The sequence below is a fragment of the Alexandromys fortis genome, unplaced genomic scaffold (genome assembly GCF_014885135.2).
Source record: "Alexandromys fortis isolate MF-2015 unplaced genomic scaffold, M_Fortis_MF-2015_v1.1 scaffold_37, whole genome shotgun sequence".
Taxonomy (NCBI): Eukaryota; Metazoa; Chordata; class Mammalia; order Rodentia; family Cricetidae; genus Alexandromys; species Alexandromys fortis.
Window position 1 is genome coordinate 245509 of NW_026067914.1, and position 25047 is coordinate 270555.

Consider the following 25047-nt stretch of genomic DNA (forward strand, 5'->3'; position numbering starts at 1 on the left):
GCTGGGTTGCTTTGCAGGTGCTCAGCTACAAAAGGAATGCACTGCTGTCTGGTCTTGGTGGGAAAAAGTGCAATAGGACTGGATAGATAATCTCTTGATACCACCAGGGCACACCAAACACTGAGATTTAAATAAAATCCAGGGAAACTACCCATGATATGGCTAAATTGACATTTAGTCTTTCTACTAAAAATATAAATTCTTAAAAATATTTGTGATACTCAGTGATGAGCTTTTTCATAAGTCAATGGGTTGACTGGTGGCTGGGGACTTCCTTCCTTAGTGTGGGAACCGGCACAGGAAAAAATCAAGGCATGATTATAGAACTGACATTTTTTTCCCAGTGTTATCTGAAGCCTTTTGGATGGAGGTTCATCCAATGGACAGTGGTTTAATAAGTTCATCATCAATGGGCAGTGGTTTAATAAATGTAGCCAAAGAATGCAGCATTTAAGAAAAAAGAAAGAATGAAAGAAAAGAAAAAGAAAATAATTAAAGGTCTGAGTTCAGGAAGCTTCAGTTAGCAGACAACCTAGAGATGTCTAGAGGACACCTGGGCTTCCTTAAAAAGCACGGGAACTTCCGTAGATGACACCGGGGACTTCCTCAGCCCTATCTCACGTTCTTCATATGCTACAGCACGCATGTAAATAATCCTCCAAGGGCCCATGCATTAAAACTTTGCTCCTCAGACTGGCACTAGTTGGAGGTGGTGGGAATTCAAGAGCTGAGGTGAGTTGGGAGGTCTTCCCATCACTGGGGGAAGAGTGGATTTAGAACAGACGCTGGACACTTAGTCCTTTCCCAGCCCTGAGGTGAAGTAGTCTCTCCACATGCTGCTAAAGCATGCTCCATTTCATAGGCTCCAAAGCAGTGGGGCCAGCTACTGATGGTATGAAAACTCCAAAGCTGTGGGTCAAAGAAAGACCTTTTCTCTGTGTAAGTTGATTGTTTCAGGTACTTGTTGCAGTAGCAGAAGCTTATTAATATAATACCTCATCATCTGTATCCTTTGTGAGACCCTCAGTAATAAACTAAAATCATTAATTAATGCTTGTCTGAGTTCTGTGAGCTAGGGTAGCAAATTCTTCAAATTTAACCAAAAAGTCACAGGAACTGTACTTTTTAGCTGAAAAGTCTTTCAGAAACATAGCATATTTATAATTGATAGCTAAGAAGTCTTTCAGAAGTACAGCATATTCCACACATTGGTTATCTGAAGTGGGAGACAGTTTTGTGGGACTGAGATGTCAACATATGGGATGTGATAGTACCCTCATGTTCTATAGGATGGTCCCTCTCCCCTAAGTATTAGCCAAGTGTGTTCTCACACATAACGTCTTGGTGACCAAAGGGCACCAAAGAATTCTGCTTTCAAGGGTGTAGTCAGACACACCGTGTTTGTTTTTCCTGTGTCCTCTCAGACAACTGATAATATTGTCTTAGTGCTTAAATAAAAGTCCACACACTGAGAACTTTGTCTCTCATAAAACACAGGAAACAAAAAGAAAACAAAGATCAAGTGGGCAGCGAGACTGCACACTCCCATCGCTCTGAACTTCAGGCCTGGTGAGTTTGGGCCACCTGCTTCTTGAGGTCCTTTCTGTTGAATGTTTTCATGACCTCTCCCCACTTATCTGGCTGGTAAGAAGTAGCCGTTGTGTTTGTTGAAATAATGTAAAATCTAGTAGATAGAGTGAAGGCTTTCCTTCAAATACAGAATTGTAATATGAGTAGAATTTCTGGCAGGTATCTGGGCATTATCACTGAAAATACTAAAAGAAAGATTTGGATTTTCTCTGGTGAATCAATCAATTTTAAACTGTTATTATACTATTTTAAATTGCATGTTTATTGGTTTTCAACGTTCTTATTTACTCTTGAAATTTTATAGTTTTTCATTTATTGAACTTATTTACTCCCATAACTGATTTAACAAATATTTAAAATAAAAGTAGGCAGCATATATTTCCCAGAATATACACTGTACTAAGCATCAAGTTTTAATATGAGCAGCAAGTAAAAACTGTCTTTTATGACAATATCATTAAGTCCAGTTCTTAGCAGCAATGTTGACAGGTTTCCCAAGAATATGATTGGAGCGGAATGTGCAGGTCAGCCCTGAGGCCACAAGTAGAGTCTGAGCCAAACGGCTGTTCTGGAAAATCTTGGGGAGCCTTGGACTCCCTGACTTCTCACAGAGACATCTGGTGTTTCCCCCTCTGTGGTACACCAAGTGACATTTTCATCAAGCAAAAGCTTTACTGAGCCAACACACTCTATACCATGCAGAGAATCGAGATATAAAAAGAACAAGTGGCCTTCCAGTGGACAGACCACAGACTTCTGTCAGTGCCAAGTGGATGTTGGTTACAAATGGAGCACAAACCATGCTGCCTTAGCAAATGCAAGTATCACGCTTACCCATCAATTTTAATTAGTGTCAAAGTCATGTACCCAGTGCCTCTGTGTTCTGACCAGTCAGGGAAAGGTAAACAAAAGGAAGAGCGTAAGCAGAGACCACAACTCTGACAGTCATAGCGATTAATGAGGCGACCACACAGGGCTTTGGTTATGATCTGCAGGGATTCAACTTATTATCTAACTCAATGGGATCAATAAACATTTTATAGGGACCTTTAGGTACTGGAATTTTTAAAATGAAGGAACTAGCAACAACTCCCGGCCTCAACAAGCCCATGGTAGTTTTCTCTTTTATCCTTTCTTTTTCTTTCTTTCCTTCCTTCCTTCTCTCTGTCTCTCTCTCTTTGTCTTTCTTTCCTTCCTTCCCTCCCTCCTTCCTTTATTGGGGGGCAGGATTCTGTAAAAGGAGTGTCCAAGGACTTGGGGGTGCAATATGTTACCCTCCTAATAAGCTTCTTGGGGAAAAATGAGATAGCTTATGAGCTTAGGACAATAAGCAATGGCGACGAAGGACAAATGCAATTGAGTCAAGAACACTACTTCAAAAGTGTGCTGTGGCAAAGACATAACCTATGATAGAGACCTGTAATGCACTGGCCATGGACTGAATACGTGAGTTGAGATATGTTGGGTTGGGGATAGAATCGGGCACACCTTGGGAATGATCTTGCTGAAAGACATTGTGATTCTGCAGTCACTAGGGAGCTATGGATTTCTTGTGTTTTGAGGTTGAGCGCCTCCTGCTGGACTTGTTCAAGAACAGGTTCCCACCAGGAGATCCAACTATAGTATAACCTTTTCTACTATATGTTCTCGGCTTGTACTTTTCAAATGAAGCATGCATCTGGACCTCTGTTTATGCCTCTGAAACAGGAGTCTTTTTGTTTATGTGTAAGGGGTTAAACCAACTCCTACATACAAATAATTTTCTTCAAGTAGTTACTAAATGTTAGTCTTCCTGTTGTTGCCATTCTTATTAGTAGGCACTGCCTTCACAGTGGAGCATGCCCTTTCCCACGGACAACCTGGCAGTGCCTTTCTATTGGAACTTGAGTTCTGACACTTTCTTGAGGACAGTGTGCAGCCATAAGCCCAAGCACTCTGCTTACATGTTGTTAGTAGATTTTCCCTCCCTAAAGGACTTTGAGGATGTAGTATCAGTGGAGTATAGGATAGAAATTCATCTAGGTGAGCGATTCAGTCTGAGAGGAAACACACGCCATCCTAGTTCTAGTATTATTAAGGGAGCCAAAGTAGGAGGATTAAGGTTCTGGCAAATACTGTAATTTGCCACTTGTATAAGAATGGCAATTATAACCAGTCCCCTATGAATGGTGGAGTCACAGTAAGGGAAGCACAGTACCTCGTATGTATGATAATCCTTTTATACAATGACGGAATTCAATCCATGCACAGCAGGACACAGGGTGCCTACTACAAAGTAAGCGCTGGGTAATGGGAACTATTGCGTTACTGTTAATATATGCTAAAGCTAATGATGATGCTGTAATATCATGAAACCCTCATCTCAAGATGTCCCTTGAGAGGGTTTGTTTCCTCCCTTGGGCAAGAAAATTGTTCTCCCCCGAGCAGCTGGCCAGCTGTCGATACTATGCTTCCATCCCTCGCTGCCTTGGCCTGTTTGCTAGTTTTCAAGGGTACACAATGAACTCCTCAGGGTCAGGATTATCGCTTTAATTGCTTTACGAGCTGTTAGGAGCACAGTAGGTGCTGCCTAGGAGAGTAATGCAATTTGTAAAACTACAGATGCTTTAAACGTTTGTGTGGGGCCACAAGGGAATCAAACATTCTAGAAGTAGGATCTCCATTTGGAAACTATCAAATTTGTTGAGGATGTTTGCGTTTTCATGAAGCCTATTTATTTCTTGATAATAGTCTATAAAATTTTCCTTCTTAGATCTCAACCTCTGAAACCCTTCAGATCCATGCCCACCTCTCTTTTCTTCTTTGTCGAATTATAACCCTCATTGCCATGAGTACTTTTCTCCTTCCCGTTTGCACTTGCAATAGGCTCACTATCAAATTCTCTGTCTGGACAATGTCTCAGACCACCCCGCGACCCTGAAGGGGTTGATGTGATGGGAATATTAAAAGTGCAAGGCACTATTAAAATTCCAAATTTCTCATATGCTTGAAATGCACTTAGGCACCATACCAGGCACTGGGTTTTTATGATTTTTTCCCCTCACTTAACTCTAACTACAACTGTCTGTAAAGGTATTAGAAGTTACACATGCTAAGTGAGGGATTAGATCTCTGAGTTATTTAAATCAGGAAGTTAATATCTGGTCTTAGCAATTATAGATTAGAGTTTATATTTGAATGGGGGCTAGACACTAATTTTACTTTCTCTACTCTTTCCCAAACTTGCCGAGTCATCACAATGGTTATGGCATTTATAACATCTATAGGCCAAGGCACTGATTTATAGAATCCCGGAGGCACTGGTCAGCATGGGCAAGACAAAGTCCTGTGACAATATTTGTCATTTCCTCTCACTCTCTCCACTTCAAGGAAATCTTGTGACAAGATGCACTGAGAAACTCTACAAGTGCCGTCCCTATGCTATGCCCCAGCCTGTGCTCATTAGAAGGAATTTGATAAATGAGTACACTGACTTATACGAACGCTTCAGAAATTCTAGAAGGCACATTGATAGGGCCCGGTTGATGAACATTTGAGCAGAAATGCCCTCAGGAGTTGGTTTATGAGGAACCAGATAAGGTGTGTGGCCCCCTCTGAGCCAGGCCTCCTCCCCATCACTGGCAGGTGGTACCAGGCAGATTCTATGGCTGCGGTTTCCCTCTTGTTCCCTTGCTACCCCAAACCCCATAATGGTTTAAGCTAGAATTTCTTCCCCTTTGTAGCTCATTAAATTAATTGACTTCCCACACACAGTTTCTCTGAATTAAAGTGCATTATCTTGTATGCATTCATCATGGTTGTTGGCAACTGTGAAGAATCACGTGTAATCCGAACCAAAGCCTTTTGCAAGGATGCTATGACATCTCCACGCCTCCATGAAGCCACATATCTCTTCTGTACTTTGGCAGTAAGCCATAGGGCCCATTGAAGGGGACAGAGAGTTAAACAGACTAAAGAAGCAGGCTTGAAGCAACATTGTAGTTTCATACCAGAAAAACAAAGAAAGCTACTAGATAGCCAGATACTACGTGACACATTTGAAAGAGAAAGCAGAGCAGGGAAAAGATGCATGGGCTTGCATATGTCCACAGCAGTCACTTTGCTTTATGTGTATTCTGTGACTGACTGGGCTGGCAGGAAACCAGAACCCAACCTTCATTCTCCCGGGATTGGGATTTATCTCCCGTAGAAGGGACTAATGGAAAAGTTTCCTGTCTAACTTCAAACTTTGTGTATCCCTTTTCCTGTCTTTAGTGCTCGGTTGGGGAGTCACAAACATCCCCCCTCCCATACAGCTTCTGCACGAACCAAGGACATCTGCTTGCAATTAAAGGCAGATACTGGAGTCTGATGTTTCAACTACAGCTTGTTGTATTATACAGTATAGGTAATTTTGAAAAGCACATTAGCTGTGGTGGTGGTATATGTGTGTGTGCATTTGTGCACGCACCTCTCTCTCTCTCTCTCTCTCTCTCTCTCTCTCTCTCTCTCTCTCTCTCTCTCTCTTTCTCTCTCGTGTGTTTTCCACAAGGAAAATGAAGAATAACCACCTTGCAATCAGAGAAATTTCAAGGAAACTTTGTAGAAGGGAGCTGTGGGCTAGCTGAGGCCCAGCATTCATTTTCCTTAAGAAAAGCCCCCCTTGCAATTTCCCTGGTTTTCCCTTTCCGTGGCCACCAAGAGCTAGGGAGCATCCTACCCAGCTGTGTCGCCTCCAAAGCTGCTTTTCATTATGAAGAGCAGCAGGGGTGTGAACCCTAGGCCACAGGGACAAGCAAAGAGGTATGCCCCCATAATAACAGGGACCCAGATCAATCACAGCCATGCAGAAAGCAACAAAGGGAATCACAAGTTGGCACTGGGTCAAGATCAACCCTTGGAAGGACAGTCAGTGAAATGCAATCAGAAAAACAAACCAAGGGAATACGATGAAATTGCTCTGAAGTGTGTGGAGGAGAGAAGCGGTCCTTGTTTTCAGTGGTGTCTGAGATACTTCTAGTACATGCTAATGCATCCCCTGCCATGGCAGAGAAAGGCAGATTTAATTAAGCGGAAACCTCAGTTAATTAAGCTGGTGACTCACGGACAGTGGCCCTCCCCAGCTCTGTGTTCAGTGACATCATGTCTTTAACTTGAAGTCATCCAGAGTGGGGATATTTACACAAGGAAAACTGGAACTGGATGCATGTTAGGGCCCACTTCTGTTGAATGCTGGGCAAATTCCACCTACTTTTCAGTATCAGTGTGATTATCTTCTCCTCTAAGAAGACTTGTTTGTTTTAGTTGGAATACAATCTCTTTATTTTTTTTTTTGTATTTCCACAACACTTAAAAAAATCATCTGGACTATGGCATTTGCTTATACTTTATTAAAGTATAAATAAAGTATTTCTTATACTTTAGTTATCAGACTTGTCCAATAAAAACACCCCTCACAGATTGAAGATGAAGACTGTCTCACGTGTCTCATTCTCATTCCCCTTTTGGTCTGTCATAGCTCCTGTGCAATTCTTTAAATAGCGTGAGTGTGTAGTACATAGTCACACATTTATTGAGTGTTCTCAGGGTCAGGACATGTTGCAAGGCATTATGACTTGGTTAGTGTTCTGAATTTACCATATTTTATGGTCTCTGAAGTCTCAGCCTACACAAAAAAGAAATTATATAAAGTTTGTCATTAGGTCTTGTAATAAATTCGGGTCATGAGCAGTTATGTCTGGGGCAAGAGCATATTTCAACTAGCTTTCATGAGATTTCATCCCACATTACTATCCCAGGCTTTCAAAGGGAAGGGAAGACATCGTAACTGGTCTGCTAACCCTCTTCACTCCTTTTATTGGTGGCGATGGATGTATTTTCCTTAGAGCAGTGGTCTTACAACACCGAGGTGCCGGATCCTTGCTTGTTTGCAGTGGCAACTCTCGGTTCCTGGAAAATGATTGACAGATGTTCAGCCCCAGAGACAAGCAGAAGCCCAGTTTGTCAAGGCTGTCTTAAGAAAGAATATACTTTGGCAGAGGTTTTTAGGTGTGTCTTCCCCACTCTGGGCACAGTCTTCTTTCATAAACAGGTTCATCTGGGTTGCTGCCACCTTTTCTCTGGTTTCTAGGCTCTGCTTGTCAATTTCTTCCCAGATGTTCTCAAACAAGCTCCTGTTCCCTTGGGAAATAGATATTTCTGAGCTAGAGAAAGCATTGCTGAGCTAGGATTGCCGTGAAGGGTCTCAGTGTATTGGCCTCTGTCCTCAGATGCTGGGGGCACCATGGTAGAGAGCAGATGGGATTCAGCTGCTTTGCACCCATGCTTTGGTGCATGTGTGGTGGTGGTGGTGGTGGGGGTTAAGGAGAGAAGCAAACAGGTATGTAATATCATTCCAGGTTGGAGTTCAGGATAGTAACACACAGACAAAAATCCCCACCACAGATCATAGTCTGGTAATGAGCCACGGATATTTTGTCAGACAACCTTCCAGGCCAAGGAAATATATAGGTCCTGAAACGGAGATAGCAGGGGATTGTGTGACAGGAGCAGAGGGGGTGATGGGAGGACAGTACTTGCGGTTGCAGAGATGCCGGAGGCCAGGCCTGCTTGCAGCCAGATGGAGGCTTTGTGGACAATTAAATACATCAGGGTCCATGAAATGGACCCCAACGAGATCGAACTCAGACAGACTCCCACTGTGGTGTGAGCATCCTGCTTTGTTCCTTTACTGCAGCAGTTGTGAAATGGGAGACGCTGGGAATGAGCTCAAGGCCATGTGGTTTATGGTTTTAATTAAGTCCTTTTAGGCTGGGCACTTTGCTTGGGATGTAGACACAGACCAGTGGAGCATGTGTGTCCAACATATACTTACTGAATACCTAGTAGGCACACAAAGGGAGTGAGGTGATTAACATAGGTCCCAAGATGCTCTTCTCTTTCTTTCTCTAGAAGTATCCTGAGGCTGAGACCAAGGAATTTATTTTATTTTATTTTTTATTTATTTATTTATTTATTTATTTATTTATTAAATATTTCTGTCTCTTCCCCACCACCGCCTCCCCTTTCCCTCCCCCTCCCCCAATCCATTCCCCCTCCCTCGTCAGCCCAAAGAGCAATCAGGGCTCTCCGTCCCGTGGGAAGTCCAAGGAAAACCCTCCTCCGTCCAGGAGACCAAGGAATTTAATTGTTGTAAAGCACACTCCTGGCTTTAGGTCTTTGCCTACTTTCTGTTATTTACCTTGCTTTCCCTAGAATGAAACGACCAGAGACAATTCCCATTTATGAGAAAACGAGGTGTAAGTGCTCAGCCAAAATCCAGGCGCATGCTGAGTTTGATACCGCGAATGAAGACTATTAAGATCCGCGCCATTCATCAGCAGCATGGGTGCTGTTCTGTGCTGTTGCTTGCATTGTTTCATCTGTACCTGCATGTATTCTTACCCCCAGATGGCATTTCAGCCCATCGAAAGAACCATATTTTCACCTCTCTGACCCCTGCACATAGTTGACTACCAACCAAAATTTATAACACAACAGCTATCGTACCTTTTGTTCTAATATCCTCTTTAAAATTAAGATCTGTCTGTATTGTCTGCTTATTACTACTTATAAAGGAAACAAACACCTTAGTGGATGGGTTCTGTTTTATGTGTTTGCGTGTTTTGCCTGCATGTTTGTTTTACCTGCGTGTGTATCTGTGTACCATGTGTATACCTGGTGCCCAAGTGGCCAGAGAGGGAGTTGGATCCCCAGGGACTGGATTTGCAGATGGTTGTGAGCAGCCATGTGCATGCTGGCAATCAAACCCGGGTCCTCTAGAAGAGCAAGCAGTGCCCTTAACCCCTGAGCCATCTCTCTAGCTGCGGTGTGAACGTTTTCTAGTTATGTCACACTGGTAGCAAAATGACAGAAAGCTTTAATAAAAAAGCCTCTCTCAAACATTTACAACATTTACATTCATTTTCTGAATGAGACTTTTAGAAGGGAATTGTTGAAAATCTGCTTTGTGGCTTCGAGGGAAGCGACAGCCATATGATCTTGTAGTAGAAAATGGAAACCCTGCCCAAAGTAAGGGGAAGGCAACGTCATGGCACACCGTGAGCATACATCTGGGCCTGATGCGACCAGGTTCTTTTCTTTAAATTTGTTTTTTTCCTTTTTGCACCTTCTGGCATCCTTTATGGTATTGTGCCTTAAATAAAAATCTAACTTTATGATAACAATTAAAATTAAAATCAAAATAGTCTGTCAGACTACAAACTGTCATTTAAATGTGAAATTACACTGGGCTTATTCTTTTTCTCTTTTTAGGCCATGTTCTTCCCGGAAGGAATACAGTAAATAGAAAAGTAGTTATATATCTTTGCAGTTCTGAGGCAGACAAAGTGTTAAAATCTAGAGCATGAGTCTCGTTTTCCTTGTTTGAATGACATTTTATTTGTTGATATGCTATGAACAAAATCAAAAGCCTTATTGATAATCCATATGTAACTGGCTTCTCTGGCCATCAGTGTCTGGCACAATATGCCTTTGTGTCAGCCCAGAGGGGGCACCCTGCCCATAGGCTTTGGCAGGACAAGGGCAGTGTATAGCTTTAAATGTTCCTTGGTTCAGTGTGGGTAAAGGGACAGCTAGCCAAGTTCAGAACAGAGTTTTCATTGTATGGAGGCCAGAAGGTGAAGGGGAACACAGAGGGTGAGGGGCAACTCCTGAAGAACTTGCGTCGTGCTCTACTTTCTGGGGGATGCAAGCTTAAAGGCATACAAAAACACCTTTGGTTAGAGAGAGTAAAGGATGGCTTAGGATCTCCATAATTTCAATGTAGGATAATGTATCAAACTGTATATGTATTTCCTGGCCGCAGCTGAATTTAACTGAAGAGCAACTAAAATAATATGCATGAACAGTCAAACTGCAATGGTGTCATATTTCCTCCTTACTTTCCCGAACTTTCAACTCCTTACTTGGCAATAAATAATGTCAGTTCATCTCAACACATTCTTTTCTGTCAACATCCAGCACTAGGTTGTAGCCCAAGCTGCTAGTCTCTCGTTCCTGGAGTATCAAGAAGTTTCTATTAGCCTGTAAGCCTAAGCTGGAATATCTGAATTGCCTAATGCCCTTATGAGAAAGTGAGCACACAGCAAAAAGAGCTCTGTAGAAAGCAGGACACCCGGGACACCGGCATAACTTTAAACAAGAATCACAGTACGTTGTTTCTCTTTCTAAAGATGAGCGTTTTCGAAAGAACACAACTCGCGCCTAAAGTACATGTTATTTTTGGCTTGTAAAGAGTTTCACTCATGGTAATTTCTCTGCCATTTCTAGATTTTAACATTCTTGTTTGAATGGTTGTCTCTAACTCAGAGGTTTCCATTCTCTCCGGAATCTTCCTCAGTTGTATTTCTGACTGTTCTCCTCTTTGAAACAGGTTCTTGTCAAATCTAACGGTGCCATTTCAGTTTTTGTATTTCTCAACAATTCAGATGCACCTCAGCCAGGAGATTACTCCCTAAAAATAGCAGCTTTGCTTAGCTTTGCTTAACTTTCACAGTTCGCGGTTGGTGGCTTTCCTTCTGCCCCCCCTCGGCCACTGCTCTTCACGGTCTCCTTCCCTGGACCCCCCTTTATACCTGTCCCTTAAGTATTAACCTGCCATGGAACTCTTCTCTCTGCTACTTCTGCTATTGTTTCTCCTGAAAAATGACTCTCCTCGTGTCTAACAGCTTTAATATCACCTAGCTTTTGGTGGAGTCAAATTTCTATGTTTAGTTTAGTTATCTCCATTAAGTTTTAGACTCCACTCGGTCTCTTCAATTTCTTCATGTGATGTCTGTTTGGTGTCTATCCTACCACAAAACCCAAGTACCCTGGCAGAACACGTTCCTTCTCAGTACTGCATTATCTCTGCAGATCCTTTGTCATCTGCCCGGGCATCTAAACCAAAACCGGTGTCATTTTTTTCTCTTCACCTTTCCTAACTGCGGGCACCTCATTTCCTCCACCAACGAGTTGATACACTCAAGAGGTCAAAGGAAAAACAGCTTTTAGGAAATGAATCTGAATACCTCGACTTAGACGATCCTTTAGACTCTCCCTCTTCTGGTTTCAGTTATTCGAATGAGTTGATTTACTTACTACTGAAGTCAGCTTGAATTACGCTTCTGTTTTTTGCCCTCTTCTTGGCTCATGCATTCCAGAATGAGCTCCAGTCTACTGCTCTACATTCTTGTGCCAATCTCTTTATGGTGTTAGGTCCAACCCTTAAAGGTCCAAGCTTATTCCATCTTTAGCTATTGCTACTTCTAGCTCGTGAGTGGCCTTTGTGCTACTAGTTCAGGTTTAGACTCAAACCACACCTTCCCAGGGAAACTTGATCCCATTTCCTCTCCTTTTCCTTACTTCCAAGCTTCCTGTTATTTACACTCTGTATAGGGATTCCAGCCCATTCTTTGAATTCCTGCTGCATTAGCCTTCTTTCTAAGGTGCCATTTTTATCCTGTGGTTCCTAGTTAGACTTTCTATTGCTGTGAAGAGACATCATGGCAACAACAACTCTTACAAAGGAAAACATTTAATTAGGGTTAGCTTACATTCAGAGGTTCAGTTAATTATCATCATGGTGGGACATAGTGACATGCAGACACACGTGATGCTGGAGAAGAAGCTGAGAAGGAGCTACATCTTAATCCCACAGGCAACAGGAAGTGAACCGAGATACTGGGCATGACTTGAGCATATATGAGACCTCAAAGTCAGCTTTTACAGTGACATACTTCCTTTCCCAAGGCCATATCTACTCCAACAAAGTCACACCTCATAATAAGTGTCATTTCCTATGTGCTTATGGGGCCTAATGAAATTCAAACCACCACATCTGCCATGCCTTTGCTATGGACTCAAGTAACACCAGTCTGTAGTTAAGTCTGTGTTCTTGCTCGGTGTTTCTTTAGGAAGAACTGCCTTCCCTCTAATTTCTTCTCTAACACGTGCTTCAGACAATATAGCATACTTTCCATTCTCGTCTGTGTCCTGTTTTCTCTCTCCTTAAAGCTTTTGATTTTTATTCTTTCTGTTGTGCTAAAATCTATTGATGTGATGAAACACCATGATCAAAGCAACTTGGGGAGGGAAGGGTTTATTCTGTCTGTGCTTGCCCATCACAGTTCATCATCAAAGGAAGTTAGAACAGGAACTTAAGCAGGGCAGGGATCTGAAGACAGGAGTTGATGCTGAGACAAAGGAGGAGCGCTATTTACTGGCTTGCTTTACATTCCTTGCTCAGCCTGCTTTCTTATAGAATCTAGGACCACTCAGCCCAGGAATGGCACCACCCACAGTGGGCTGGTCCTTCCTCCATCAATCACTAATTAAGAAAATGCCCTTCAGGCTTGCCCACAAGCCCAACGTGTGGAGCTATTTTCTCAACTGACGTTCCCCTCCTCTCTGATGACTATAGCTTCTGTCAAGTTGACATAAAACTATCGAGGAAAGCCCCTTCTCCAAAACCTATCATTAATTTCTTCCAGAACGCCTGTCTTAAGAACGGGCTCCACTTTGACAGTTCTCACATTTTACATTTCTTCTTGAATCCCTTAAGCTTTCTTTCAGTGATTTTTCTGAAAAATGTTGGTGAGAGGACATGGAATAAATATATATGGTTCACCACTACGACGACTTCACAAACAGGAGCGTGTGACACAATGCAAACAAGAGCATAACAGCGCTGGGAAGACACCAAGGCCCCGCAAAATTCTACAAGTCAAATTGGAGTGTAAAACATTTATAGTACTTTCTTTCTTCCAAAAAAATCTAGCTAGAGCTTCTAGAACATTAATTTTTATCACTGCCCTATGCGGAAGTTTTACAATAGACACAGATAGTTTAGAAATACTGTAATTTATAGTCACATGCTTTTTTCTTTCTTTTTTAGGAGGCAAGGTTTCTCTGTAGCTTTGGAGCCTGTCCTGGAAATAGCTCTTGTAAACCAGGCTGGCCATGAACTCACAGAGATCCACCTGCCTCTGCCTCCCGAGTGCTGGGATTAAAGGTGCGCACCACCACCACCCAGCTCACATGCATTTTTTTAAACTAAAACTTTCTTTGTTTGAATTTTTTAAATTTCCATACGTGCATGCAACTTTGAAAGGTAACCACCCATTTATTAATCTTAAAATTAATTAATCTTCATCTGTAATTGGAAAAATCCAACTCAAGATAATAATCAGATGATATAAGTACGATGCTTGAAAACATCTTCCTTCAATCTGTTTCATAACAACAAAAACCAGTTTCACTCATTCCACTGAAACATTAGCAGTGAGTACTTTGTTTCCTAAATGTCTAGTGTTTTACAAGGTTAGGGCTAAAGAAAAACGTCATAATAGGATTGCCAAGTTTAGCTGTTGCGGAGTAGTCAGGGAACAGAACTCAAGAGCAGAGGCCCCTGGGAGCTCTTGAGTTTAGGACTTGATGGCTCAGAAGATGTTTGGGAAGTAGGAGAGGTGCTTCATGCTTCTTCTGAAAGTGTCTGTAATCAGTGATGTGAGAGAAAAGTTTCTGTGATCCACAATAAGGAAACACAAGATTGCAAAGCTCATTGAGAATGTTTCCGGGGGCGGGGAGAGGTGGTAGAGATCCTCATTTTCTCTTTAGAATTTGCTGCTGTAGACTTTAAATCTTCTAAGGGTATTTAAAAAATGTTCCTATTTAGCCAGGCAGTGGTGGCATTCTCCTTTAATCCCAGCACTCAGGAGGCAGAGGCAGGCAGATCTCTTTGAGTTTGAGGCCAGCCTGATCTACAAGAGCTAGTTCCAGGACAGGATCCAAAGTTACAGGGAAAACCTGTCTCAAAAAAAGAAAAAAAATGTTCATATTTAAAGTTTCTTTAAAGTTCCTGAGAAACAGATAAGAAGTTTCTGTGTGTCTTCAGGATGCAGAGAATGCCATATGATTGAAACTCCCAGAAGCTGATTCAGGTTTGATCCTTAGCCTCCTGTAGTCTCACCACACTGGGGGAATATTCCGCTTTAGTGAGTAATGCACCTCCATTTCCTGCTTTTTCATCAAGACAAGGTCTTTGAAGATCTTATTCCCAAGACCCCAACTCTTCTTAACTCCAAAGATGAAGGGCTCTCTCCTTCTATTTGAAAATAAACGCAGCCATGAAAAGTACCATTTTAGCCTTGCCGAATGCCTGGAGCCAAGAGAATCAAAAGACTTGGCAAGAACAAAGCACAAATTAATACATTAGGAAAGTCTCCTGCTTCGCGTTAATTGGCTAATTTTCACCTTTCGCTCATACTAAGTGGCTGAAAAAGTGTTGAAAGGCAGTACGTTTAGTTACTATTTCCTTGGAAATAAAACCTAGAGTAAAACATCAATGTGTCTCTGTCTCTGTCTCTCTCTGTCTCTCTCTGTCTCTCTCTCTCTCTCTCTCTCTCTCTCTCTCTCTCTCTCTCTCTCTCTCTCTCTCCCNTCTCTCTCTCTCTCTCTCTCTCTCTCTCTCTCTCTCTCTCTCTCTCTCTCTCTCTCTCTCTCTCTCTCTCTCTCTCTCTCTCTCTCTCCATGTCTTGAGAGCTTGCTGCTTGAAATGGTGTAGTGTGAGGCTTGCAGCATCAGTACCACCCAGACACTTGTTAGGGATGGAGAATCTCAGACAGCACTGCAGACCTCAGCATCAGAAGCTCACTACGTGTTCATAGGTGACATAAGGGCTGAGAAGCACCTTTCTAGATGGCATTATTTTTTTTTGCCCTTTTCCTTTTCTCCTGTTCAGATCGAGGCTGTATCACTGTATTTCTCATAGACATTATTGTATTTTACAAAACAAAACCAAACGCCCCTCCCAGTCAATACTAAAGGGGGCCAGTAGGAGTCGGGAACACTCTGCCCACGACAGACTTGCAATAGGAAAAGGTTCAGTTTACTTCTGTTGGGAACGAAGCGCAGTTGCTTTCTGTTTCTAAATTTATGCTGTTAATTTTACTAACCCATGTTTGGAGGGACTTTCTGAGCTGGGCTAAGCTGTAATTTGAGGAATGAGAGGCCGGCATTTTGTTCCGATCCCAAATGCGGTTATGAACTGTCTATTCCAGACACAGAGACATCTTCTGAGCCTGGTTACAAGTAGTTTGGAAAAGTTAATAGATGTGTGAAAGTTCAATTCGGCTAATAAAATTTGCACTTGGGCTAACAATTTACACTGTGCAATGCCAATTTATTTTCCACCTAGACATGCCTCTTCACATTCCCCTAATTGTGGTAGATCAAGGATTGGGATAGTTGTCAATTACAAATAATCTACTTCTTTCTCAGCACCCCTAACTCTCAACCCCGTGAGGTTGATCAAGGAAGAAAAACAGAATGGGTTAACATCGCGCATCTTCTCTACATTCGATGGCGTTTGTTAGCTCGGTCCCAGTTTTGTCTATTTTTAAGAATCAAATTTTAAGGCTCATTTTGTCTTCAAGATAATGTCAAATTCCTCCAAAAATTCACCACTCTTTCCTCTTCCTGTTTCTGAAACAGTGTGTTCCCAATTATGTGGTTTTTCATAATGGTACCTGGTATCGTGTTCTACCAAGGAAAATACTCGATTTGCTCAAGTTTTTCTGCTTAAAGTACTCTATTACCATATCTGCTGGCATCACTAGAATAAACTTAGTAAACTTAGCAAACATCACGAAAGAAAGCTGATCTCAGTTGCTTCATAAAGATAACATAGAGATGGATTTTTAAAGTAATATTTTGAGATTTTAATATAATTGCATCATTTCCACACTTCTTCTCTCCAGCCCTTCCCTTGTAAATCTCTTCTTCTCATTCAAATCCATGGCTTCTTTTCTTTTGTTATATATTTAACATTATATATATGTATATACACATATATATGTTTTATCTAATAACTATGTGTACACAATATGTTATATATGTTACATATGTGGTGTGTATATCATATATTCTTCCATATACAAAGGCAACCTCAATACATATAATGTTACTTATATGTATATGTTTTCAGGGATGAGAACACCAGATGGTTTCTTATACTAAATAGTGTGCTCATTTTTAAAAAAGATGTTTATCATATGACTTTTGTATCCCATCAATCATCAAGCATAGGTGAAGCAACATAAGAAACATGGAATCTCACACTGAGAGCTAAAATTACAAAACAAGTCTTCACTCTCAAGTGGAGTACAGCTTAATGGAGGCATCCGGAAGCATATATACTGTGGCACAACAGCCAGGGTGAGTCAGAATGAGAAAGTACACTATGATCTTTCCACAACATTGCCCAACACCCCTGCCTAGATCAAGGATGGGATGTCTGAACACTGAAGCAGCTGGGAGATCTATACTTGCAGGGTCTCTGGAGGATGCATTGGTATGTGCTGGAGAAGAGAAATGCCAACAGGTCACAGTCATGCACAATATCATGCCTTCATTGAGACTGAAACAGCTCTATCTGAAATGACTGCAAAAGAATGTGATTTCACCATAGAAAGAACAGTTTGAGAACGATTTTGATAGTAAATGAAGCTTAATTTCCAGGTCTAGATTTTAAGCTTCTATAAATGGTGGGGAAAGTTTGAGGGGCTGTGTCGCATGCTGAGTAGGGTGAGAGAGTCTGAGCAAGAGCCGTGGCAAACAACACTGTGTGTGACAGTCAGGATCATGCAGTCAGAGGATGCAGGGTCTCTTACAAAAAGCGAAGTTGTTATACTGAAAGCAAGGACATTCTAAATTAACCCAGGAAAGACAAAGGGCCTCCTAAATCCTCATTCAACTGAACAACAACTAGTTTGAATAGCCAACAGTCTTACACTATTATTAAATTATAAAATAAATAAATAACAGGAGACTTGGGGGAGATATCTCAGTCATTAAAGTGCTTGTTCTGCAAGCATTAGGATCTGATTCTATTCCTAGTTCTTATGTAAAAGCCTGGGTACGGCTTTTGATTTCAATGCTGGGGAGGTAGAGACATGAAGATATCTGGGCCCTGGGCCCTGCTGTCCAGCCAACACAGCTTACTTCATAAGTTCCAGACTCTCTCTCTCCTTTCCTCCCCCCCCCCCCAACCACATGGTGGTTGTCACTCAGAAAATTCCCCGAGGTTGTCCTCTGGTCTCCACATCCTTGTACACCTGCACACAGCTGAACATGCACAGATATGCACACACAGACACACAAACACATTCACACACACCTCTACATACATACAAGCACAGACATAGTAGAAAACTGCATGCACACCTACACACACAAGACCATGCATGGATATGCCAACACACATGCATACATATAAACAGACCACACAGAGACACAATACACACACTCACATACATCATGCTCACACCTCTCTCTCTCTCTCTCTCTCTCTCTCTCTCTCTCTCACACACACACACACACACACACACACACACACACGTAGGAGTTCCTTCTGTTTGTGTGTTGCTTTCTTTGGTTAATGAATAAAGAAACTGCCTTGGTCTAGCTGATAGGGAAGAACTTAGGTAGGTGGAGAAGACAGAACTGAATTCTGGGAGAAAGAAAGCAGAGTCAGAGAGATGCCATAGATCTGTGGCCGGAGGTAGATGTGCTGAAACTTTTCTGGTAGGCCACGACCTCGTGGTGATACACAAATTGATAGAAATGGGTTTAACTAATATGTAAGAGTTAGCCAATAAGAAGTTAGAGCTAATGGCCAAGCAGTGTTTTAATTAGTACAGTTTCTGTGTGGTTATTTTGGGTGTAAGCTAGTCGGGTGGCTGGGACAAACAAGCCGCCTCTCCTTGCAACACACACACACACACCAAACTGAAACAGGAATTGACAACAAATAAACAGCAAATCCTTTAAGTTAACACAAGCAAACATTTCAATACAACCCCACATGACTGCCTCTAATCCCAGCACTCAGGAAGGAGAATCCGGCAGCTCTTTGTGAACTCGAGGCCAGTGTATCTTCGCAGCAAGCGCTAGGCAATCAGAGACACGTAATGAGATGCTATCTCAAAACCAAAACCAAAACACAAACAAAAACCCCAAACCACATGACCGCAAAGATCTCACGGTCTAGAAATCAGAACCCGGTGGCTAGTAAAAGACTCTCCCCAGAATGATCTTCCTGTCTGACTCATTCTTCCCCATTTCTAGCTAATGCCTGGGTGAATCACCATCCAGTGTTCACTATGAAGTCAGTTATTACACATTCCTGGCTTCCATTCAAGGATGCTTTTAAAAACATTTTTGCAAAACAAAATACCAGCAGGGAGTTTTATGTCTACCTATGTGGGTGTGTTTTTTGCAGGAACCAAAGAAAAGTTTCAAAGCATTTCCAATATTAATCTGCCAGGTCTGAAAATTTACTTATTAATTATTAAAATTATTAAGTTATGAAAACAATTGGATTTCCCAACATGCCTACTGAGACCGTTTCTGATAGCTATAATGACTATGACTCTAGCTCAAATCAATGGTACAGCTCACCTTCCCAGAGGGTTAAATTGATTATCTTTTATTCTTTTTCTTTTCCTGCAAACCATAACACTATGGAAAAGCTATGTCTTTGCCCCTGAACTACTTTTGGAATGGGTCTAATTGGGCTTTCTTTACTGTTTTGTACAGAAACTTTTTTTGTGTGTATGTGTTCCAGGTTCTTTAGACGTCAAACACAACGTCTCCATTTGATGACTTCAGTCATCTGACCTTAAAAGAATCACACAATGTTCTTTTTCCATTTTTCATTTCCTCCTAGATTTCTTATCTCTTATTCACTTGTTACATAATTTCTCAATTCTAAAGCAAAACTTAGGGGTATGCAGAAGTCTAAAAGCAGGCAGACAGAAGTATGAGATTAGTTTAGAAGTGAGAGTCCAGGATGCAGGAGTATGTACTTCATATGTTCTCTTTGAAGCTTTCTGTTTATAAGTTATCAATTAAAATCAGTTAAAAATAAAAACAGAAATAGAAATGTATGTGTGCCTACATGTTAATTGATTAATTAATTAAAAAAGAAGCTTCCCTGTTTCTAAAATGTTCTTTAAAGTCCAGGAAGGTGTGTGTGTGTGTGTGTGTGTGTGTGTGTGTTTGGGGGTGGAGGGGCAGCCTGGGAGAATGGAAGATAATGGAGGGGGAACAGAGGCAGGGAAGAATTTTAAAGTTCTTCAAAAACCAGTGCTGAGAAGTATCTCTTGGTCAGTAGATGAACATAAGGTTAAATTTGGTAGAAGTCAAATATTTAATGTACAATTGAGATTTTTAGGCTTGAAACAAATTGAAAATTACATTGTCAAAATGTAAAAAAATAAGGAACATGTTAAAAAGCATTCTGAAGCTGATGTTGGTTGATTTCTGTCCCAGATTTATACCATCACTACCTGTCTCTGGAAACTAGCCAAATTGTAAAGATAAATATGGACGTTGTGTGACTAGCATTCACTTTGTTCTTTTAAACATGTGTGTGCAGAGTTAAGGTTGGTGTGTATTTTCCCCAAGTTTTGGACTGGAAGAATCAGAGATGTTGACCCCTGTTTTAAGGTAAAGAACATTTTCAAACTAGCTTTGAAACATTACATGCTAACTTGATAAAACAATCAGTTAGATTCTGGAAGTAGTAACTGCCTCTGATCTATCATTCGGTGAGGCTTTCTTCCTAAACCTGACAGATGTGCTATGACAGATTACCGAACAGATGATACCCATACAGAATCCCATCCTGAGGGTTAAGATCCTCAGCGGAAGTGGCCTGGGGAAGGTGGCAATAGAAGCTCTCTCTTACATGCAATGCTACTTGCCCCTCTCGCACGCAATCTCTCATTCCTTCTACATTCAAGTGCCAGAAGAGCCACTGCACAGAGTAGGACAGTAGTTAATAATGTGATGAGTGTTTGCTGCAGGTTAGCAGATAGTGTCATCCTAAATGTCATATAAGATTCAGAGGCGAATCATACAGGTATCGAACATTCCAAGGTTGTACAATATAATAGACAAACACAAGAGCATGTTTATGCATACACATGTGTTGTACAAAATGTGCATAATAACAGACTAAGATGGTCGCGTTTAATGAAGAAAGGAGACCGTGGGAGATCATGGCGATATTTTGAAGATGATGGAATTTGTATCAGGAGGGCTTCTGCTCTTATGTAACTATCCCTTCATCACCCATATTCTTTCCCGATCACAAAAAACCAACCTTTCTCTGCTAGTCTGTGAAGTACCCTGTTCTACTTTTTTGTGTGGATCCACACAACTTGTGGACTGACAGTTGCTCCTTTAGTACATTCAAAATCCCCAAAGGCCGAGGTGACATTTGTCTCGCTTTGGGGCACACACTCAGGTCTAAGTACAGTGCTTGGCCCTGGAAAGGGCACAGGGAATGTATGTTGATTGACTAATTACAATAGGAAAGAACAGTATGAGCAAAGAAGCCAATATCAGATAAGTACGAGTTGGGGAATGGCAAAGTAGTTGGAACACAGGGCAAATGCCATAACATTAAAGTGGAATGATGTGTGGATTATAGGTACTTTGACCTCTAGGCTAGTAAACTTGATTGTTTAAGAATTAAGATGCAATAGCTATATCTTTCTTTTTTTAAAATATTTATTTATTTATTTATTATGTCTACAACATTCTTTCTACATGTATGCCTGTAGGCCAGAAGAGGGCACTAGACCTCATTACAGATGGTTGTGAGCCACCATGTGGTTGCCGGGAACTGAACTCCGGACCTTTAGAAGAGCAGGCAATGCTCTTAACTGCTGAGTCATCTCTCCAGCCCAATAGCTATATCTTTCAAACATAAGTTAAAACAATTGTGTACGTCCACGGACCAATGGGGCTATAACAACCAAACCGAGGTGTACTGTATCTAAAGGCAAGGGCCAAGGCACTGAAAACATTCACAAGCACAAACTGCCCACTAGATGCCACATAACTAACTGACTTCATCAGGACTTCTCCAAATCAACTGGCAAGTCCATTGCCCCAAACAAGTTCTCATATCTCAGTAGTCAAGAAAAATGTATGTCTTAGGTCTCCTGTGGCTAAGGAAAAGCTTCCACCCTCTAAGGTCATTCATCCAGTGACTTGTCATGATAGAGACCAAGACAAGACCAATCCCAGGAGACTCAAGAGTCTTCTCTCCACTGACTTTGATATGAAGGCTGTCAAGCTTGATGAAGTTTTCTTAGCATATCTCTGCTAAGACTTTCCATCTCTTCCTCTTCCCTTTCTTTTAGCCTTCTTTTTCTTTTTATTCTGTTTTTTTTTCTACTGCATAGAGATTGAATTTGCAGCCCATTCTCCTATAGCTCTCCACCTTTTCCCTCCCAGGCATTTCTCCTAATAAATCCGTCAGATACCTAATACCCCAGTAAGTATCCTGCAGGTTCACATCTCAGAAAGTCCAAGCTAGCACAACAACCAAACCTAATATTCTTAGGATCACAACATTTTGACTAAACAAAGTAATTTCTATTTGTTAAGAACTTGCTGACTGCAGAGGAGACCAGAGAGCACCGTACTATGGCTTTATGAGCAACTGGCCTTGTTTTTCTTCTATGAATGGAGTTCACACACTGGGAGAGTCTCAAGGACTTGGAGGGGTTCACACTCACGTTAACTCCATGCCAGTGGTGTTCATGCCAATGGGTGGGGGTGGGATGTCTGGCGCTGGAATAGCATGGCTGGTCTCATCATTCAGAGTCTTTTCTTTTACTTTTCATTGTCCTCTTGAACAATCTTTAAATTTGCTATCTTTAAATTTGTGTATTACACCTGTGCATTTTGGCTGTCTTTATTCAGAAATTCTCTTTCTCTAACTACCCTTTGTGTTTTATCTCTTCCACACAGAGATACAGTCCTCTCATTTGTAAGCTCATCTGTGGGAAGTCAGAGCCATGCCAAGACCCCCACCAGACAGAGACACCTGATCTCAGAACCTCTGTCTGCTTCCAGAATTTTCATAAATGCACTTCTCTGAGATATTGTTATAGCAACAGAAGATAGACAAAATTGAAGTGGTCTCTCTCGAACAGTTTAGTATTCTTTATAATTTTTTAATATCCTTTTCAGAATCCATAGAAAGCAATAGAAACAACAGGAGACTGTTATTGGCCTCCTCTTGCACAAAAACGAGCAATACAAAAAATAATTCATGAACAGTTTCATTTAAGTCAACTTTTCTCATTTGGCTTCTAGGCATTTCTGGGAGCTGGAAGAGATTAATATTTGCCAGTGAGAGCTCCGAGCAAACAGAACCTCCAGAGCTCACCCACAGGATGACAAATTACTATACTTAAATGTATTTTTTTTAAATGTGTGGGAGGGTTACGCCCTGGGGGCTATCCCGATTCCTAACAAACACTAATGCTCTACCCTTTTGAAAGGAGATAACCTTTTCAAAACCTAGAGAAATTTATTTTCTAAAACATCTAAGGAAAATATGTTACTGGAAAGAGGCTTCCTAGGATATACCCTGTGATTGGCTGACTGGGGAAGAGAAGACTAAGGCCTGGGTTACTGACAGTTCTGTATGTGATGCAGGCACCACCAAGAAGTGGAGAGCTGTATCTAAATTAAACGCCTTTCTGGGACAACCTTGCAAGACACCAGTGAAGGGTCTTTGTCACAGTGGGAAGAACTTTGGGCAGTACACCCAATTATATATTTGTTAGAAAGGAGAAATGGTCAGATGTGTGATTGTTCACTGACTCATGGGCTGTGGCCAATAGATTGGCTAAATGGCCAGGGACTGAAAGAGCACTACTGGAAAATGGTGCGCAACACGTCTGGAAAAGAAGTTTGTGGCTAGATCTCTCCAAATGGGGGGAGATTATGAAGACACTTGTGTCCCATGGAAATGCTCATCAAAAGGTGACATCAGCTGAAGAGGAGCTCAATAATCAACTAGATAGCACGATCCATTCTGAAGGCAGTCAGCCTCTTCCTAAGCCATTCTGTCATTGCCCAATGAACCCATGAACAAACTGGCCTTGGTGGCAGACATGGGGTATACATGGACTCGACTGTAGAGACTTCCAATAAGCAAGGGTAAGACAGCTCCAGCTGCTGCTGAGTGCCAGACGTGCCAACAACAGAGTTATGCCCCAGATGGGGCACCATTCCCTGGGGTGAGCGGTCAGTGACTTGCTGGCATGTTGAACCACATCCTCCCTAGAAAGGAGAATGTTCTGTCCTTACTAAAGTAAATACTTATTCTGGCTATGGAGTCTCCTTTCCTACACATAATACTTCTACCAAAACCACCATCTGTCGACTTCCAGAATGCCTATCTCGCCACCATTGCATTCCACACAGTGTTGTTTCTGACCAAAGAACTCACTTCATAGCCAGAGATGTGTGGCAGTGGGCCCGTTATCGTGGAATCCACTGGTCTTATCATGTTCCCCGCACCACCACCCTGAAGCAGCCGGCCTGAGAGAAAAATGCAATGGCCTTTTGAAGACACAATTATGGCGCCACGTAGGTGGAAACAGCACGGAGGGCTGGGGTAGGGTTCTCCAGAAGGCCATATAAGCTCTGAGTGATTAATATATGATATGGCTTCCCCCACAGCCAGGATCCACAGGTCCAGTAAACAAGGGGCTGAAAAGAGAATAATTCCACTCATAATTATGCCTAATAACCCACTAGAAAATTTTTGCTTCCTGTTGCCATGACTTAAGTTCTGCTGGCCTAGAAGTTTTGATTCCAGAGTGGGAAGTACTCCTGTCAGGAGACATAAACAATCCACGGAACTGGAAGCTCAGACATTTCCTTGGCCACTGCGGGCTTCCTATACCTTAAAGCTAACAGGCTAAGAGAGGAATAGCGCTGTTAGGAGGGTTGATTCATCTAGATTACCAAGGGAGAACTGGATGGCTTCTCTACAATGGAGGGAAGAAAGATTATGATTGGTAAGCAGGAGATCCTTTAGGGCATCTCTTGGTGTCATCACTTCATTGATTAAAGTCAATGGGAAACTATGACAACCTAATCTAGGCACAGACCCTGCAGGAATGAAGGTATGGGTCATTCCCCCAAGAAAGGTCCAAGATCTGCGGAGGTGTTTGCTGAGGGGGGAGGAAATATAGAATGGGTAGTAAAGGAAGGAAATTATAGTTAGCAGCTAAGTCCACTTGATCAGTTTCAGAAATAAGGACTGTAACTGATATGAGTGTTTGTCATATTTTGTTGAGAATGTGTAAGTACAGATATTTGTGTTTTCTTTCCTCAGTGTCTCATTATGCAATGCAACATCAATTAAGAGACTATCAGTGGTTATCATATTTGAGGTACTAAAGGAATGTCCCTCAATAGACATTGCCACTTATTCTAAATTTTTTAAACACATTTGCAGTTGTACAAGGGATAGTGATGCCATGGTGGGCATAATTGTGACCTAACTATTGTTTTCATTTGCAAATTAAGCCTGTCATAAGGAGATATGATTGTGTGTCA

At 41.7% G+C, this 25047-nt stretch overlaps 1 protein-coding gene across 6 annotated transcripts in view; it reads right to left on the reverse strand.

The window, feature by feature from the left end:
* Window positions 1–25047, reverse strand: part of Ghr (growth hormone receptor) — a 231504-nt gene that overhangs the window by 61917 nt on the left and 144540 nt on the right. The gene's annotated exons all lie outside the window — the stretch shown is intronic.